Genomic DNA, 18,841 nt, shown 5'->3' with positions numbered 1-18,841 from the left:
AGGACAGCAATCTTACTTTACTGAGTGGCTGTAAAGGTAAAATACATATAAATTATATGGTGAGAAGCACAGGCAAGCCCTAGCCCTCCACCAGAACCCAAATCTCACATTAGAGGGCTTAGGCATCCTCACAGGTTTCTAGCTTCATTCTACTTGTATGCCATGGATCTATAATTATTCTTTACAGTATATGGCCCAATAATACTTTTTTGTTTTGCAAGAATAGAACAATGAATTTTCTTCCTAAATGAGTTTTGAGTGAACAGTCAACACAATGCCTCATCATGTTCATCTTCAGTGTCTGAGAGTGATTTTCTAAGAGCCAACTACATGATCCTACATAATCACAACACAGTCTAAAAGTCAGAAAATTAACATTGATGTGTCACTACCGTCTAATCCTCAGGCCCACTCAGGGCTTGCCAGTTGTCTCAATAATGGCCTTTATAGCAAAAGAATTCAGCCCAGGATCACGTTATATTTAACTGTCAAGTCTCTTTAGTCTTCTTCCATTTGGAACGATTCCAAGGTCTTTCCTTAACTTTCACGACCTTAATACATTTAAACTTTGAAATAGGACAAATCCAGCCTGGTCACTCATCTTTGGAAATAAAATTTTATCGGAACACAGTCATGTCCATTCATTTACACGTGGCTGCTTTTGTGGTACAACAGCAGAACTGAGTAGTTGCAACAGACACTGTAAGGCCCTCAAAGCCTAAAATATTTACTATAGGGACCTTTACAGAAAATGTACGTCAGAAATGAAAGGCATAAATGTTGGAAAGGAAGAAGACTGGCTTTAATTTGTTTTCTTGCTTAAGTCCTAGGAATCTATAAAATAACTATTAGAACTCGTAAATAAATTTAGAAAAGTTGGAGGGTATAAAACCAGTATTTAAAATATCTATTTCATTTTTGTATGTATTAGCAACAAACATTTGGAAAGTAATATTTTAAAAATATCATTAAAATTGCATTAGAAAACATAAAATACTTAGAAATAAATTAATGAACAATGTACAGTACCTCTACACTCAAAACTAAAGAACATTGCTGGAAGAAATTAAGGGAGAGCTACATAAAGAGACACATCATGTTCATCTATTTGTCAAAATAGATATCAATTTTTCCCAAATTGATGGCAGACTTCATGCCATCCCAGTGAAAATTCCAGCAAGACTTTTAAAAAAAACACTAACAAGCTAATTCTAAGATTTATAGGAAAATGCAAAGCAGTCAGGCATAGAGGTGTGCACCTCTAGTCCCAGCTACTTGGGATGCTGAAGCAGGAAGATTGCTTGAGCCCAGGAGTTTGATGCTGCAGTGTGCTGTGATAGCACCACTGCACTCCAGCCTAGGTGTCAGAGCCAAACCATCTTCAAAAAAAGAAGAAAGAAAGAAAAATAAGAAAGAAAAAAGAGAGAAAGAAAGAAAAAAAGGAGAGAGAGAGAGAAAGAGAGAGAGAAGGAAACAAGAAAGAAAGAGAGAAAAAGAGAGAAAGAAGGAAAGAAAGAAAAAGAGAGAAAGAAAAAGGAAGGAAAGAAGGAAGGGAGGGAGGGAGGGATGTAGGGCAGCCAAAACTATCTTGAAAAAGAAAAGCCAAGTCAGATGTCTTACACTACATGATTTCCAGACTGTGGTAGCCAGCCTACAAGATGGCCCCAATGACTGATCCCCACTTCCTGATATTCACATGCTTGTTTAGTGCCTTTCCACACTGCATCAGGGTTGGTCTGTGTGAACAACAGAATATGGCAGAAGTGGTGGTATGTTGCTTCTGAGATTAAGTTATAAAAGACATGGTGACATCCATCTTAGTGTCTCTTTCTTTCTCTCATTCTCCCTTTCTGGCCACTTGTTCTGAGGAAAGCCACATGCTCCGTCATAAATAGCCCTGCGGACTGCGGAGAGGCCCATATGATGAGGAACTGAAGCCCCTGAACAATAGCCGGCAAAGAATTGAGTCCTCTCCCAACAGCTACATTAGAGGGATTGAAAGCCCACCCTCCAGTTTCAGTCCAACGTTCAGATGACTGCAACTCTGGGCAATAGCTTCACTGCAACCTCATGAGACCCTATGAGAGAACTACCCAGCTTGGCTGCTCTCAAATTCCCAACCCTGAAGAACGGTGTGAAATGATAAGTGTTTGCTGTATTGCACTTTTGAGGATAATTTGTTACGTAGCAAATAGATATATTTGCTATGGACAATGAATATAAAGATTTACTTTTAACCTACAGTAGTCAAGACGGTGTTGTATTGAGGTAAGGCTTGGCAAGTAGATCAATGGAACACAAAAGAGTCCAGAAATAGATATCACACACATATACTCAATTGATTTTTGACAAAGGCATCAATATAACTCAATGAGGAAAGAATTGTCTTTCCAAAAAATGACTTTAGAAGACAAATGGTCTTCACGATAAAACAGAAAGAATATTTTGAAGTAAGCAAAGGTTTCTTAGGATAATAAAGGCACTGTGATGGTTAATTTGGGGTCAACTTGACTGGACCATGGGGTACCCAGATATTTGGCCAAACATTATTCTGGTGTGTCTGTGAGGGTGTTTTGGATTAGATTAACATTTGAATGGGAAGACTGAGTAGAGCATACTGTCCACTCCTTGTGATGCCTTTCATGCAGTCGATCGAAGACCCAAATAAAACAAAAAGACTGAGTAAGAGGGAAGTTTTTTGACTTAACTGCTTGAGTTGGGACTGGTCATCTTTTGCCCTTGGACTAGAACATAATGCCATCAGCTGTCCTGGTCTCCAGCTTCAAATCTTGGAACTTCTCAACCTCCACTAATAACATGAGCCAATCCCTTATATTAAATCTCTGCCTCTCTGGCTGTCTATATATGTGTATACACACACACACACACACACACACATATGCACATGCACACACACACACACAAATACATAAATACGCTATTGGTTTTGAGAACCTTAATACAGATACTGATCATAAAAGAAAATAAAATTGCCATATTGGATCTCATCAAAACTAAAAACTTCTACTTCTCAAAAGCACCATTAAAAAATGAAAAAGAAAACCACAGAACGAGAGAAACATTTACTTAACAGGAGATTTGTATCTAAAATATATAAGGAATTCCAACAACTTAATAGTTAAAAAGATAAAACATTGCATTAAAAAACAGAAAAAAATATTTGGACAGATACTTCATAAGACACAGAAACTGTCAGAAGCATATGAAAAAGTGCTCAATGTAATTATTCATCATGAATATGCCAATCAGAACAACAATGAGAAATTATTTCACACTGATTAAAATGATTAAAAGTACGCACGCAATGTTCAAGCACCCAGAGTGATAAAACAAGTACTTCTAGACCTATGAAAAGACTTAGATAATGACACAATTAACAGTGGAGGACCTCAACACTCCATGGAAAGCATTAGACAGATCACCAACACAGAAAACTAACAAAGAAATTCTGGACTTAAATTCAACACTTGACTTAAATTCGACACTTGACTAATTGGGCATAATAAACATCTACAGAATACACCACCCATCAATCACAGAATATATATTCTTCTCATCTGCACGTGGAACATACTCTAAGATCCACCATATGCTTGACCATAAAGCAAGTCTCAATAAATAAAAAAAATCAAAATTATACCAAGCATACTCTCCAACCACAGTAGAATAAAAATATAAATCAATACCCAGATTTCTCAAAAACCACACAATTACATGGAAATTAAACAACTTGCTCCTGAGTTACTTCTGGGTAAACAATAAAATTAAGGCAGAAATAAAAAATTTTTGAAATAAATGAAAAAAGAAACACAACATATCAAAATCTCTGGGATGCAGCAAAAGCAGTGTTAGGAGGAAAGTTTATAGGGCTAAATGCCTACACCAAGAAGTTAGAAAGATCTCAAATTAACAACCTAACATCACACCTGGAACTAGAAAGAAGGAACAAACTACCCCAAAGCCAACAGAAAGAAAGAAAGAAGTAAAACCAGAGAACATTGAGACCCAAAATGTCATAAAAATAATCAATGAAACCAAAAGTTATTTCTTGGAAAGGATAAACAAGATTGACAGACTGCTAGCTAGATTAACGAAGAAAAAAAAAGAGAGAAGATCCAAATAAGCACAATCAGAAATGACAAAGGTGATATACAATTGACCACACAGAAATACAAAAGATCTTCAGAGACTACTATGAACATCTCTATGCACGCAAACTAGAAAATCTAGAGGAAATTGATACATTCTTGGAAACACACTCTCCCAAAATTGAACCAAGAAGAAATTGAAACCCTAAACAGACCTATATCAAGTTCCAAAACTGAATCTGTAATAATAATAATAATAGTAAAAACTTACCCACCAAAAAAAGCCTCAGATGAGAGAGACTCACAGTAGAATTCTTCCAGACGTACAAAGAACTGCTGGTAGCAATTCTACTGACATTATTCCAATAAATCAAGGAGGGACTCCTCCCTAACTCATTCTATGAAGCCAGCGTCATTCTGCTACCAAAACCTAGAAGAGACACAATGAAAAAAAGAAAACTACAGGCCAGTATCCCTGATGAACCTAGTTGTGAAAATCCTCAACAAAATACTAGCAAACCAAACCCAACAGCACATTAAAAAGTTAATTCACTGGCCAGGAACGGTGGCTCAGGCCTGTAATCCCAGCACTTTGGGAGGCCAAGGTGGGCGGATCACGAGGTCAGGAGATAGAGACCATCCTGGCTAACACGGTGAAACCCCATCTCTACTAAAAATACAAAAAATTAGCTGGGTTTGGTGGCGGGCACCTGTAGTCCCTGCTACTCGGGAGGCAGGAGAATGGCATGAACCCAGGAGGCAGAGCTTGCAATGAGCCAAGATCACGCCACTGCACTCCATCCTGGGTGACAGAGCAAGACTCTGTCTCAAAACAAAAAGTTAATTCACCATGATGAAGTAGGCTTCATTCCTGAGATGCAAGGTTGATTCAACGTACACAAATAACTGTGATTCACCACATAAACAGAATTTTAAAAACAAAAACCACATGATCATGTCAGTAGATGTGGATAAAGTTTCTGAAAAAATTCAACATCCCTTCATGATAAAAGAAAACATCAAGAAACCAGGCACAAGAGGAACATACCTCAAAATAAGAGCCATTGATGACAAACTCACAGTCAACATCACACTGAATGGGAAAACTGAAAGCATTCCCCTTGAGAACTGGCACACGACAAGAATGCCCACTCTCACCACTCCTATTCAACATAGCACTGTAAGTCTTAGCCGGAGTAGTCAGTGAAGAGAGAGAGATAAAAAGCATTCAAATAGGAAAAGAAGAAGTCAAATGATTTCTCATCATGGACGATATGATTCTATACCTAGAAAACCCTGAAGTCTTCACCAAAAAGCTCCTGGACCAATGATAACATGCCAATAATATTCAAGCTGAGAGCCCAATCAAGAATTCAATCCCATTTACAATAGCCACAATGAAATAAAATACCTAGGAATACATCTACCCAAGGAGGTGAGAGATCCCTTCCAGGAGAACTACAAACCACTACCAAAAGAAATCATAGATGACGCAAACAAATGGAAGACATTCCATGCCCATGAGTTGGAAGAATCAATATTGTTAAAATGGTCATACTGCCCAAAGCCATCTACGGAATCAACACTATTCCTTTCAAGCTACCAATGTCATTTTTCACAGAATTAGAAAAAAACTATTCTGAAATTCACATGGAACAACAACAACAACAAAGGCCTGAATAGCCAAAGCAATTCTAAGCAAAAAGAACAAAGCTGGAGGTATCACATTACCCAATTTCAAACTATTCTATAAGACTACAGTAACCAAAACAGTATGGTACTGGTACAAAAACAGACATACAGACCAATGGAACGGAATAGCGAGCCCAGAAATAAAGCTGCAGATCTATAGCCATCTGATCTTTGGCAAAGTTGACGAAAAAAATCAATGGGGAAAGGACTTCCTATTCAATAAATGGTGCTGAGATAGCTGTCTAGCCATATGCAGAAGACTGAAACTGGACCCCTGCCATTGATCATATATAAAAATTAACTTGAAATAGATTTAAATGTAAGACCTCAAACGATAAGAATCCTAGAAGAAAACCTTGGAAATACCATTCTGAACATTGACCTTGGGATAGTATTTTTGACTAAGTCCTCAAGAGCAGGGGTCTCCAACCTTTTTGACATCAGGGACCGGTTTTGTGGAAGACAATTTTCCATGATGGTGGGGCAGGCCGGGGGTGCTTTCAGGACAAAACTGTTCCACTCATATCATCAGGCATTAGATTCTCACAAGGAGCAGGCAACCTAGATCCCTCTCATGTGCAGTTCACAATAGGGCTCACATTCCTATGAGAACCTAATGCCACTGCTGATCTATCAGGAGGTGGAGCTCAGGTGGTAATCCTCTCTTGCACCTCCCCTCCTGCTGTGCGGCCAGGTTCCTAACAGGCCACAGACTAGTACCAGTCCACAGCCCAGGGCTTGGGGAACTCTGCCCAAAAGCAATTTCAACAAAAACAAAAATTCACACTATGGAATACTATGCAGCCATGATAAAAAAAATGAAATAATGTCCTTTGCAGCAACATGGATGCAGCTGGAGGCTATTATCCTAAGTAAAGTAACGCAGAAACAGAAAACCAAATATTGCATGTTCTCACTTACAAGAGTTAAACACTGGGTCCTCATGGACATAAAAATGGCAACAAGAGAAACTGGGGATTACTAGAGTTGGGAGAGAAGGAGGCGGACAAGGCTGACAAGTTAACTATTGGGTACTATGCTGAGTACTCATGTGATGGGGCCAATTGTACCCAAACTCTGGCATCACACAATATATCCGGTAACAAAACTGCACATGTACCCCCTGGATCTTAAAGAAAAGTTAAAATTAATGAAAAAAAATGGTTAAAAGTAAAATACCTAATACCAAGTGAGGATGTAGAACAACTGGAAACTTCACACATTATTGGTAAGAGTATAAAATGTTACAACTCACTTTGGCAAAAGTTCTGGTAGTTTCTTATAAACCTAAGCATACACCTCACTATAATTCATCAATTCTACTCCTAGGTTTTTACCTAAGAGAGATAAAAGGCATATATCCACAAAAAGATTTGCATAATAACATTTATAACAACTTTAGCATAATAAACGGAACCTGGATATAAGACACATACCCATCAATAATTGAATAGATAAACAAATTGCAATATATTCATACAAGGGAATACTACTCAGCAAAAAAATAAAAATAAGAAGCAGCAAACAAACCAAAATCCCCAAAACATACTATTAATATATGCAGCAAAATGAATGAATCTCAAAAATATTATGTTGCAACAAAAAAGCCAGACACCAAAGAGTATATACAGTATATACTATGATAAGACATTATCTCATGGCTATTACCAAAAGACAAAAGATAAGCATTGGTAAGAATATGGAGAAAAGGGAACTCTTCACACTGTTGGTGGGAAATTGGTACAGCCATTATGCAAAACAGTATGCAGATTTCTCAAAAAATTAAAAATAGAACTACCATATGATTTTGCAATCTTACTTCTGGGTACTGATCCAAAGAAAATGAATGCATGAAAATGAATGAATGAATGAATGAATAGAGATGTCTGCACCCCAGTGTTCATTGCAGCATTATTTACAATAGTCAAAAGATGTAATCAACCTAATTGTCTGCTGATGGGTGAATGGATAAAGAAAATGTAGTATACATAATGGAGTGTTACTCCATCTTTAAAAAGAAGGAAAAGAAGAAAATTCTGCCATTAGGGATAACATGGATGAACCTGGAAGAGATTCTTAGAGGTTAAGGAGAGTGTAGAAAGAGAGCAGCCCAGCTGGGCGTGGTGGCTCAGGCCTGTGATCCCAGCACTTTGGGAGGCCGAGGCAGGCAGATTACTTGAGGTCAGGAGTTCAAGACCACCCTGGCCAACATGGTAAAACCCCGTCTCTACTAAATATACAAAAATTAGCAGGGTGTGATGACTCGTGCCTGTAGTCCCAGCTACCTGGGAGGCTGTGACAGGAGAATAACTTGAACCCGGGAGGCAGAGGTTGTAGTGAGCCAAGATTGTGCCACTGCACTCCAGCCTGGGTGCTAGGGCGAGACTCCATCTCAAAAAAAAAAAAAAAAAAAAGAAAAGAAAAGAAAGAGAAAGAAAGAAAGCAGCCCAAATGGAAAAGAAACACAAATGAAAGAGAAAGTTGAATGTTCACTTGGCATTGGATCTTACGCTGCCTTGGATCGTTTATGCTTCACCTATGTCTTCTCTTTATGATGAGATTCAAACTCTTAAAGGGTAGTGATGTGTCTCATAAACGTTTGCATTTCCCAAAGTTACCCACGCTGTCTGATATACAGACAGATAGAAATGAGAGGGAGCTGTGATTTAGCATATTTTCCGCTGGATTTTACATGTCATGCCTAGAATGGCTGACTGTAAATTTCATGAGAACGAAGACTTCTATGTTTCCCATAGCCTAGCACAGCGCCTGGCACATAGAATAATAAATATTCATTGATTAACTGAAGGGTACACTAGAGAGAAAAATAAATGCTCTCTTCTCAAGGCCCTATTGTCTCCCCCACCACCATCTCCTAGCAGTGGAAATGTTTAAATATGCTTTTTGTTGTTTTACAGCCTTTTGCATTTACATTGGGCATGTCATTATCACGTTTCATTAGCTATTCCTCATACCAGCCCTGTGAGGTTGGCTCTGTTATCTGCATTTTACAGGCAAGGGCACTGAGAGGTGAAACAACTTGCCTGGGTTCAGATGACAAAGTGAGCTGCTGGAAGAAGTGGATTTCAGTGTACAACTTTGCCTTCCAGCCTGCTTGGCTGGTTCACAGAGGTCTGTGACTTTGAACATGATAACAAAATGTAGATTTTCTATATTAGACTTTGAAAATCATTTTAATGACACTAATTCCAGAAAAGAGAATTGAGGTCAGATTTTAACTATTTGGCTTGATTGTTTTTTATGAGGAGATTTGTTAGATACTTTAACTGGACTGCCTAGACCCGAGGTCCTTGAAATGTTCACCGTGTCCAGAGATGTAGCACCGTTATTTCCTGCTCAACTGCACTGCCTCTCAGAAGTCCCTCTTTCTTCAGCAACCTTCCAGGAGAGCCCACCCATATAATGGAACCTGTAAACAATATTTAAATAGGAGTAAAATACTTTTATGAAGCTGGAAGGGATTCAGGGCTTATCTATTTAAGAAAAATGTACCATGGCCCATGAACTTCCTAAAATTCTATGTATAAACATGAGTGCAGATGCATATGGCTTTTCTTTTTCCTGAAAAGCTTAAGCTTTTGGACCATTCTTTTAAAAAGTGGTTATGTCCCTAACAGACTGGGAAATTGAAGCTCAGTGAGTTTAAGAAACTTGCCTTAAGCATCACACAGCAAGGCAAGAACGTGCTCAGTCCAGAACCTCAGCTCTCCCTTGTGACAGCAGAACTCTGGCCGTTATCTTGATTCCTGGAACATGCATTTACCTTGAAGAATTACACCTATGGGCTCTTTAAGCCATTTACTTTATTCTAAAGAATAGGTTTCCCCAAAATGGTATCCCCTATCGAGATAAAACCGCTGGCACTCCCCTGGAGGACAATTGGCTGAGGTAGCTTGGCTGGTTCACAGAGGTCTGTGACTTTGAACATGATAACAAAATGTAGATTTTCTATATTAGACTTTGAAAATCATTTTAATGACACTAATTCCAGAAAAGAGAATTGAGGTCAGATTTTAACTATTTGGCTTGATTGTTTTTTGAGGAGATTTGGGAAATCTCCTCTTTTTTTTTTTTTTTTTTTTTTTTTATTAAGGGAAAGGTTACCCATTATTATATATCTCATTATTAAGGGAAAGGTTACCCTTTCCCTTGATAGCAGAAGGGAGCAACCGCAGTTTCCAGAATTCCCATTTCTGATAACTCTGCCCAATGTGATGAACAATTCTATTATTGCATCACCCACTAACTCCCTATGTGATACCAGGTGATTCAATGAAGACAAGTGATTTTCGACCTTGGCGGCACTGTAGATTCACCCAGAAGAGCTTTTAAAGATCCCCATGCCCATGGCCAGACCACACCCTGGACCAATTAAATCCAAATCCCTGGAGGAAGGACTCAGGCAAGAGGGTTTTTTTGGTTGTTGTTTTTGTTTTTGTTTTAAAGATCCTCAAGTGACTCCAGTGTGCAGCCAAAGTTGAGAACCACTAATAGAAAGAAGAAAGGAAAAGAAATCATATTTCTAAGGCACCTATTACAAACCAGGTGCTTTACGTGTGTTAGTTCATTTACTCCTCATTGACTCAGAGAGGCTGTATAACTTCTCCCAAATCACACAGCTGGAAAGTGGCAAGGTCCAGTTTTAAGTCCAGGTTATTATAATTCCTAAGGCATGCTTTTATCACAGGAACAGATGGTTTCTTGAAGGCTATTTGTAAAACATAGATTTAGTGAGGATTAAATGAGGTGCCACCCATTAAGCACTTGGCACATAGTCAGTGGACCTGAAGACTCTTTCTGTCTCCATCTCTCAGCCTTTGCATTTTTCTTAAATGCTCCTCTTGACCCACGCTATGACATGACACGAAGACACTAAGGTCAGGGAGCTTCATGTTAACCCCAGCAGCTATGCAGTTATAACACCTTCTTTATACACAAACCATGTTATATCAGAATTTCTTTTTTTTTTTTTTTGAGACAGTCTTGTTCTGTTGCCCAAGCTGGAGTGCAGTGGCACAAGCTCTGCTCACTGCAAGCTTCGCCTCCCAGGTTCATGCCATTCTCCTGCCTCAGCCTCCAGAGTAGCTGGGACTACAGGTGCCCACCACCACGGCCGGCTAATTTTTTTGTATTTTTAGTAGAGATGGGGTTTCACCGTGTTAGCAAGGATGGTCTCGATCTCCTGACCTCGTGATCCACCCACCTCGGCCTCCCAAAGTGCTGGGATTACAGGCGTGAGCCACCAAGCCTGGCCTATATTAGAATTTCATTGTATGGGGATGTTAAGTTTTAGGGGACATAAATTGATGGAATGTGTAACTGAAAATATGTCCTGCCTATTACATGCATTTTATAGAAGCTCTTGGGTTTATATACGTTAATGTCCTGTAGTCATTACTTCCCTCTCCTGTGATTGTGGGATAAATGGAATTATTCATTTAACTGATGGGAAAGTTAGCAACGGTGGCATGGCCCTGTTATGCAGTTGAAACCTGGTGTAAGGTTTCATCCATCCATCCATCCATCCATGCATCCATGACCTTCACAGGATAAGGGCAGGGGGCTGTTCCCCACCAATTGTAAATATTTTCTGTCTCTTCCAGTCTATACGTGAGAGTCATAAACCATTAAATTTGTTTTTTTCTGAATTAGTGGTACTCAAACAGTAATGGATGGAGCAGGGTCCTCTTCAGGGTGAGACCTATTTTGGCATCTGAGGAGTGGAGGCAATGACTTTGTCCACCATGTCTCTCTGTGTTAACTAGTGCTGAAGGAATCACAGGCCAGGCATTGTCCTAGATGCTTTGTGGCAGGTGAGTCAGTATTCAAACCAGGCAGCCTGGATCCAGAGTATGGTCTCTATGTACAGTGCTAATCCTTGGGAGCCACAAGAGATCTGGGGGACTGTCACAGAGGGAGAACCTCAGAGAAGAAGGGCATAAGGCATGTGGCTGATCATGTCCATGCCCCTTTCCTTCTTTGTCCCCTGTTCCTCCAAATCACTGTTCACCAACCTCCTTCTGAGAAAGAAGGAACCACGAAGAGTTAGAGATAGTCTTCTCTGAAGAGAGGAGAGGAGAAGGACCAACAATCTGTCTCCTCTTCACACTTTATTCATTTCTTTAGCCTGCATTGAGAGCTGGCTATGTGTGTGACATGGTTTTCAACTCTTCGCAAACATTAACTCAGAAAAGTGCAGTCACTTGCCTAAGGTTCACTGCTATGAGGGGTGAGCCTGGAGGGGACCCAGGCAGTCTGACCCTACAGTTGTGCTCTGAGCACAGGCTAATGCAGGCACCAAACCTTATCAAACTGATGACATGCAGTGCCAGGCTTCTGACTTCTGGTAGTTTCTATTCTTTTAAAGGAATTTTTGGTAGAGCTTTTTGGTAGAATATAATAATTCATGTAAACTGAAATTAAATTTTTATCAGAGAAAGATCAGTGGCCTTATGTATTAGTCCATTCTCACATTGCTATAAAGAAATACCTAAGACTGCATAATTTATAAAGAAAAGAAGTTTAATTGGCTGATGATTCCACAGGCTGTACAGGAGGCGTGTCAGCATCTGCCTCTGGGGAGGCCTCAGGGAGCTTTTACTCAGGGCAGAAGTCAAAGGAGGAGCAGGAGTCTTACACAGTGGGAGCAGGACAGTGTGGGGGAGGCGCCACCCACTTTTAAACAACCAGATCTCATGAAAACTCACTTATTGTGCCATACCAAAACTCACTTATTTTGCCGTACCAAGGGGGGATGGTGCTAAATCATTCATGAGAGCCTCACCCCCATGATCTAATCACCTCCCACAAGGCCCCACCTCCAACATTAGGGATTACAATTGAACATGAGATTTGGGTGGTGACACAGATCCAAATCACATCATTCCACCTCTGGCCCCTCCCTAATCTCATGTCTACCTCAAATTGCAAACTACAATCATGCCTTCCCAGCAATCCCCCAAATTCTTAACTCATTCCACCATTAACTTAAAAGTCCAAAGTCCAAAGTCTCATTTGAGACAAGGCTAGTTCCTTCTACCTGTGAGTCTGTAAAATCAAAAACAAGTTAGTTACTTCCGGCTGGGCACGGTCGCTCATGCCTGTAATTCTAGCACTTTGGGAGGCTGAGGCAGGTGGATCACGAGGTCAAAAGATTGAGACCACCCTGGCCAACCAACATGGTGAAACCCTGTCACTACTAAAAGTACTAAAATTAGCTGGGCATAGTGGTGCATGCCTGTAATCCCAGCTACTCAGGAGGCTGAGGCAGGAGAACCGCTTGAACCCAGGAAATGGAGGTTGCAGTGGGCCGAGATAGCACCACTGCACTCCAGCCGGGGTGACAAAGTGAGTCTCCATCTCAAGAAAAAAAAAAAAAAGTTAGTTACTTCCAAGGTACAACAGAGATATAGGCATTGGGTAAACACTTCCATTCCAAAAGAGAGAAAGGGGATACAGGCCCCGTGCAAATCCAACATGTGGTAGTGCAGTCATTAAATGTTAAAGCTCTAAAATAATCTTATTTGACTCCATGTCTTACATTTAGGGCACATTGTTGCAAGGGGTGGGCTGCCAAGGCCATGGGCTGCTCTGTCCCTGTGGCTTTGCAGGGTTCAGACCCCAAAGTTGCTCTCATGGGCTGGTGTTGGATGCTTGTAGCATTTCCAGGCTCAAGGTGCAAGCTGTTTGTGGATCTACCATTGTTGGGTCTGGAGGAGAGTGGCCCTCTTCTCACAGCTCCACTAGGCAGTGAACTAGTGGGGACTCTGTGTGGGGGCTCCAACCCCACATTTCCCCTCTGCACTGCCCTAGTAGAGGTTTTCCATGAGGGCTTTGCCCCTGCAGCAGGCTTCTGCCTGGACATCCAGGCATTTCCATACATCCCCTGAAATCTAGGTGGAGGCTCCCAAGCCTCAACTCTTGCACTCTGTGTGCCCTGGGGCTTAATACCACATGGAAACCCTCTGAAGCAGTGGCCTGAGCTGTATCTGGGCCCCTTTGAGCCATGGCTGGAGCTGGAGCATTTGGAATGCAGGGAGCAGTGTCCTGAGGCTGCACAGGACAGTGGGGCTCTGGGCCTGGCTCATGAAACCATTTTGTCCTCCTAGGTCTCTGGGCCTGTGTTGGGAGGGGCTACCAAGTAAGTCCCTGAAATGCCTTCAAGGCCTTTTCTTCATTGTCTTCGCCATTATCATTTGGCTCCCTTTTTATGCAAATTTCTGCAGCCTGCTTGAATTCCTCCCCTAAAAATGGGCTTTTCTTTTCTACCACGTGGCAAGGCTGCAAATTTTCCATATTTTTATGCTCTACTTCCATTTGAAATATAAGTTCCAATTTCAGGTCATTTCTTTGCTCACACATATGAGCATATGTTTTTAGAAGCAGGCGCACGTCACATCTTGAATGGTTTGCTGCTGAGAAATTTCTTCCACCAAACACCCTAAATCTCCTCTCTCAAGATCAAAGTTCCACAAATCCCTAGGGCAGAAGCACAATTCAACCTAGCTTTTCCCTAAGGAATAACAAAAGTAACCTTTTCTCCATTTCCCAATAAGTTTCTCATCTCCATCTGAGACCACCTCAGCCTGGTCATCTCTGTCCATATCACTATCAAAATTTTGGTCATGATAACTCAACAAATCTTTAGAAAGTTCCAACCTTCCTTAATCTTTCTGTCTTCTTCTGAGCCCTCCACACTCTTCCAACCTCTGCTCATTACCCAGTTCCAAAGTCACTTCCACATTTTCAGGTATCTTTTTAGCAATGCCCCACTCCTTGGTACCAATTTTCTGTATTAGTTTGTTCTTGCATTGCTATAGAAAAATACATGAGACTAGGTAATTTACAAAGAAAAGAGGTTTAGTTGGCTCATGGTTCCACGGGCTGTACAGGAAGCATGGCAGCAACTGCTTCTGGGGAGGTCTCAGGGAGCTTTTACTCGTGGCAGAAGGCAAAGCAAGAGCATGCATGTTACATGGCAAAAGTAGCATCAAGAGGGAGAGAGAGGAGGTACTAAATACTTTTAAACAACCAGATCTCATGAAAACTCACTCATTATACAGTATCAAGGAGGAATAGCACTAAACCATTCATGAGAACCCCACCCCCATGATCCAGTCACCTCCCACCAGGCCCCACATCCAACAGTGGGGATTACAACTGAACATGATATTTGGGTGTGGACACAGATCCAAACCATATCACCTTAAAACAGAAGGGCTCCTTCTAGAGAAGCCTCATTATGCACCTTTTTGTTTCTGTCAGTCCTGCTCTGGGTCCTTGTCTGAGCTTTGCACTCATATGTTTGTTCCTTATGTTAATGAGGGTGCCGCTAGCTGCTATTGCAAAACTCTAATATATAGATTGCTTAACAGCATCAGCTTTTACTTCACATTTCCATAAACAGCTAAGGCAATTTCAGGTCAGACAGGGTTGGATGGAGCAGGGACTCTGCTCAAATACAGACAGACAGGAGTTCCATCTTTCTCAGAACAGGGATCCTGAGGGTGCTGTATTAGTCTGTACTCACACTGCTATAAAAAAATACCTAAAACTGGGTAATTTATTTTAAAAAGTGGTTTAATTAGCTCATGGTTCTGTGGGATATACAGGCTTCTGCTCCTGGGGAGGCCTCAGGAAACTTACATTGATGGTGGAAGGTGAAGGGGAAGCAAGCACCATCTTCACATGACCAGTAGGAGAGAGAGAGTGCCAAGGGGTAGGTGCTACACACTTTCAAACAACCAGATCTTATAAGAATGCTATCATGAGACAGCACTAGGGGGATGGTGCTAAATAATTAGAAACCACCCAATGATCAAATCACCTCCCACCAAGCCCCACCACCAACACTGAGAATAAAAATTCAACACGAGATTTGGGTGAGGACACAGAGCCAAATCGTATCAGATGGTCTGTTCATTAACATTGAACTGGCAAAGGGGAGACAGCCTGGGGGAATGCACAGGAGAGGTTTATATAGGCCAGGCCTAGAGGTTGTGCTTCTCACTTCTGTTCACATTTCATCAGCTGGCATTTGGTCCTAGGACCACACCTTAGAATGAGGAAGGCTGGCAAATGTGCCCAGCCATGTGCCCAACAAGGAAAAATGTTTCATTTTATCCTCATTCCTTTTCTTTCTTTTGTTTTGTTTTTGGATTTTATGGTTGTTGTTTTATGGCCAACAGTTTGAGGGCTGAAAGTTGCCAGTAGAAAAAAGGATAAGTAGAATCTCCTGGTATGATTTGTGTAGAATATTAATTCTAAATATGAAATAATCATAACTCACTTTTATTGTGTGTTTACTATGCACCAAACTGTACTAGGCCCTTCCCCTACATGGCTGCATTTAATTCTATAGCAGCCTTGCATGTGGGTTTTGAAGTACATCAACAGTTCATTGTGGGAGGATATGGCTCTGCTCTTCTAAAGGGAATAGGGAGCAAACGGGCTGGAGCACTGCAGGTCCATTCTCCACCCTACTTTCCTTTCTTGTGTGTCCAGGAGGTTGATTTTCATGGACAATACTTCCAGACTTCATTGTCCTCTGGCTTCTGGTTGGATTTGGCTAATAGGAGGCACCAATAGGAGATCAGAGTTGGGTATAATGTCTGTAGGCTGCTCTGTGGTTTGACAGTAGCTATGACTCTATGGTCACATAGCTGCCACTCTCCCACTGCTGCAGATCTCACCAGATTGCCAAAGAGGGCCCTCTTTCTACCCCTCCAGGCCTGGGATTACAGCAGCTTTCTGCTGCTGATACTGCCTTGGTGTTTCTCTACCCTTTGACTGGTCCCTTCTTCCTCCCTACACCTCCACAAATAGTGCTTTCCATGAACTCTCTTCAATTACTCCTTGGAGAGAGCTGTCTTTCTCTCACTGGTTCCTGATTGATTCAACCAGAACCTGAAGAACTTATGTAGCATCTTTTTTAAAAACAAACAAACAAACAAAAACCTTTATTATAGTTTCTACTTTAGAGTCAGGCAGACCTAGTTATGGACCCTAGTTTGATCACTTACCAGTTTGTGTGATCTCAAACAAGTAATTTAGCCCCTTACTGTGAGTGAGCCATAGTTTACTCACTCAAAATAAAAGATAATGGTTTGTGAAGATTTTTTTAAAAAGAATATGCAAACTACCTAGACCAGTGTTTGGTACATAATAGGTAATTCATAGAATTGAAAATGGGAAATGATGTCATGGAAATATGTCTGATATGGTTTGGCTGTATCCCCACCCAAATCTCATCTTGAATTCTCATGTGTTGTTGGAGGAGCCCAGTGGGAGGTAATTGAATCATGGGGGCAGGTCTTTCCCCTGGTGTTCTCCTGATAGTAAGTCTCACAAGAGCTGATAGTTATTATAAGAGGGAGTTTTCCTGCACAAGCTTTTTTTTCTTGCTGCCATCCATGTAAGATGTGACTAGCTCCTCCTTGCCTTCCACCATGATTGTGAGGCTTCCCCAGCCATGTGGAATTGTAAGTCCAATTAAACCTCTTTCTTTTGTAAATTGCCCAGTCTTGGGTATGTCTTTATCAGCAGTGTGAAAATGGACTAATACAATGTCAAACAATAAATTATTAAATTAGTTTAAATTAATCTATACATTGCATATTGAGCTGACAGACATTTTTAAATCCCAGTGTTGATAGTGATGTAACAAAAAGGCACACAATATAAGTGAATGCAGAAAATCTGGTAAAACCTTTATGAACGGCATTTTATCTATAGGTCCATAAACCCTATAAAATGTGCATTCCCTTTAATCCAGCAATCCACAACAATTTTAGGAATTTATCCTAAGGAAATAATCAGATAAAGATGCATCTACAAACATGTTCACACTATTACTGTTTACCATGGTTAAAAATGGAAAATAACAAATATTTGACAATAGGGAATGGCTAGATAAACCTTGGAACATCCATGCAATGATAAGTAGATGGATAATTGATATAGAAAAATGGCCATAGCACATTGGTAAGTAAAATAATCAGTTACAAAACTATTTCTGGAGCGTTACTCCAAATTTTTGTAAAACAATAAAAAAGAGGAAAAATTGAAGGAATATATGTTGAAATATTGATTTTAGTTATTTCTGGATGGTAGGATTACAGATGCAATTTTCCCCCATTGTTATTATTTTTCCTGTATTTTCTAACTTTTTAAAATAATGAACTTTGTAAAGATAAGATTGTCCTTGGCTGTAAGTAACAAAAATTCAAACAATAGTGGTTCAGCAGCTCAACAATGCCAAGACCAATGTCTGAAATGTTTATGGCTTTTCCTTCATGGCCTTCATGTGGTCATTGTACCCACCAGTTATCACACATTCATTCAAAGAGAGAGGAAAGGAACAGGAAGGACTGTCTCAGGAAAACACAAATGAGAACGCCATCACAGATTTAACGTTAACTGGCCAGATTTGTGTCACATGGCCATCCCCAGCTGGAAAGTGGAAGGAGGGATGGGGGTGTGTGTGTTAGGAATTGGGGCTGAGTCAGCCACTTTGCAATGTCTGCTATAAAGAGGTATTGCTGGGAGGCTGAGGCAGGAGAATCACTTGAACCTGGGAGGTGGAGGTTGCAGTGAGCCGAGATCGCGCCACTGCACTCCAACCTGGGTGACAGAGTGCGACTTTGTCAAAAAAAAGAAAAAAAAAGGTATTGCTTTGATAATTTTAAAAATTAGAGTTATTAAAATGTTAAAACAAGTTATTTCTTTTTTTCTTTGACTACTTGAATGCTCTCCATCCTCCAGCCACCCTTCCACCCACTTAGGCTGCAACAGCCAGCAATTTCACATTCACTGAGCCAAGAGAGTGAGGAAGAATGAAGAAACCTGAGAGGAGTCTGCACCCTCTTAGGTGGTAGGAGTGGAGAGAGGGCAGTGTGCCAAAGGACTGGAAATCAGCTTGCTTATTCAGTCAACTTCATCTAGATCTCTCTGGTCTGAGGTTCTGGCAGTGAAAGCTTATCAGCAGAGGGTTTTGCAACTTCAGTACTTCTGGCCCTGCT

The sequence above is a fragment of the Pan paniscus genome, chromosome 3, assembly GCF_029289425.2.
Source record: "Pan paniscus chromosome 3, NHGRI_mPanPan1-v2.0_pri, whole genome shotgun sequence".
Classification (NCBI taxonomy): Eukaryota; Metazoa; Chordata; class Mammalia; order Primates; family Hominidae; genus Pan; species Pan paniscus.
The sequence above is the reverse complement of the archived record's forward strand: the minus strand, read 5'-3'. Positions refer to the sequence as shown.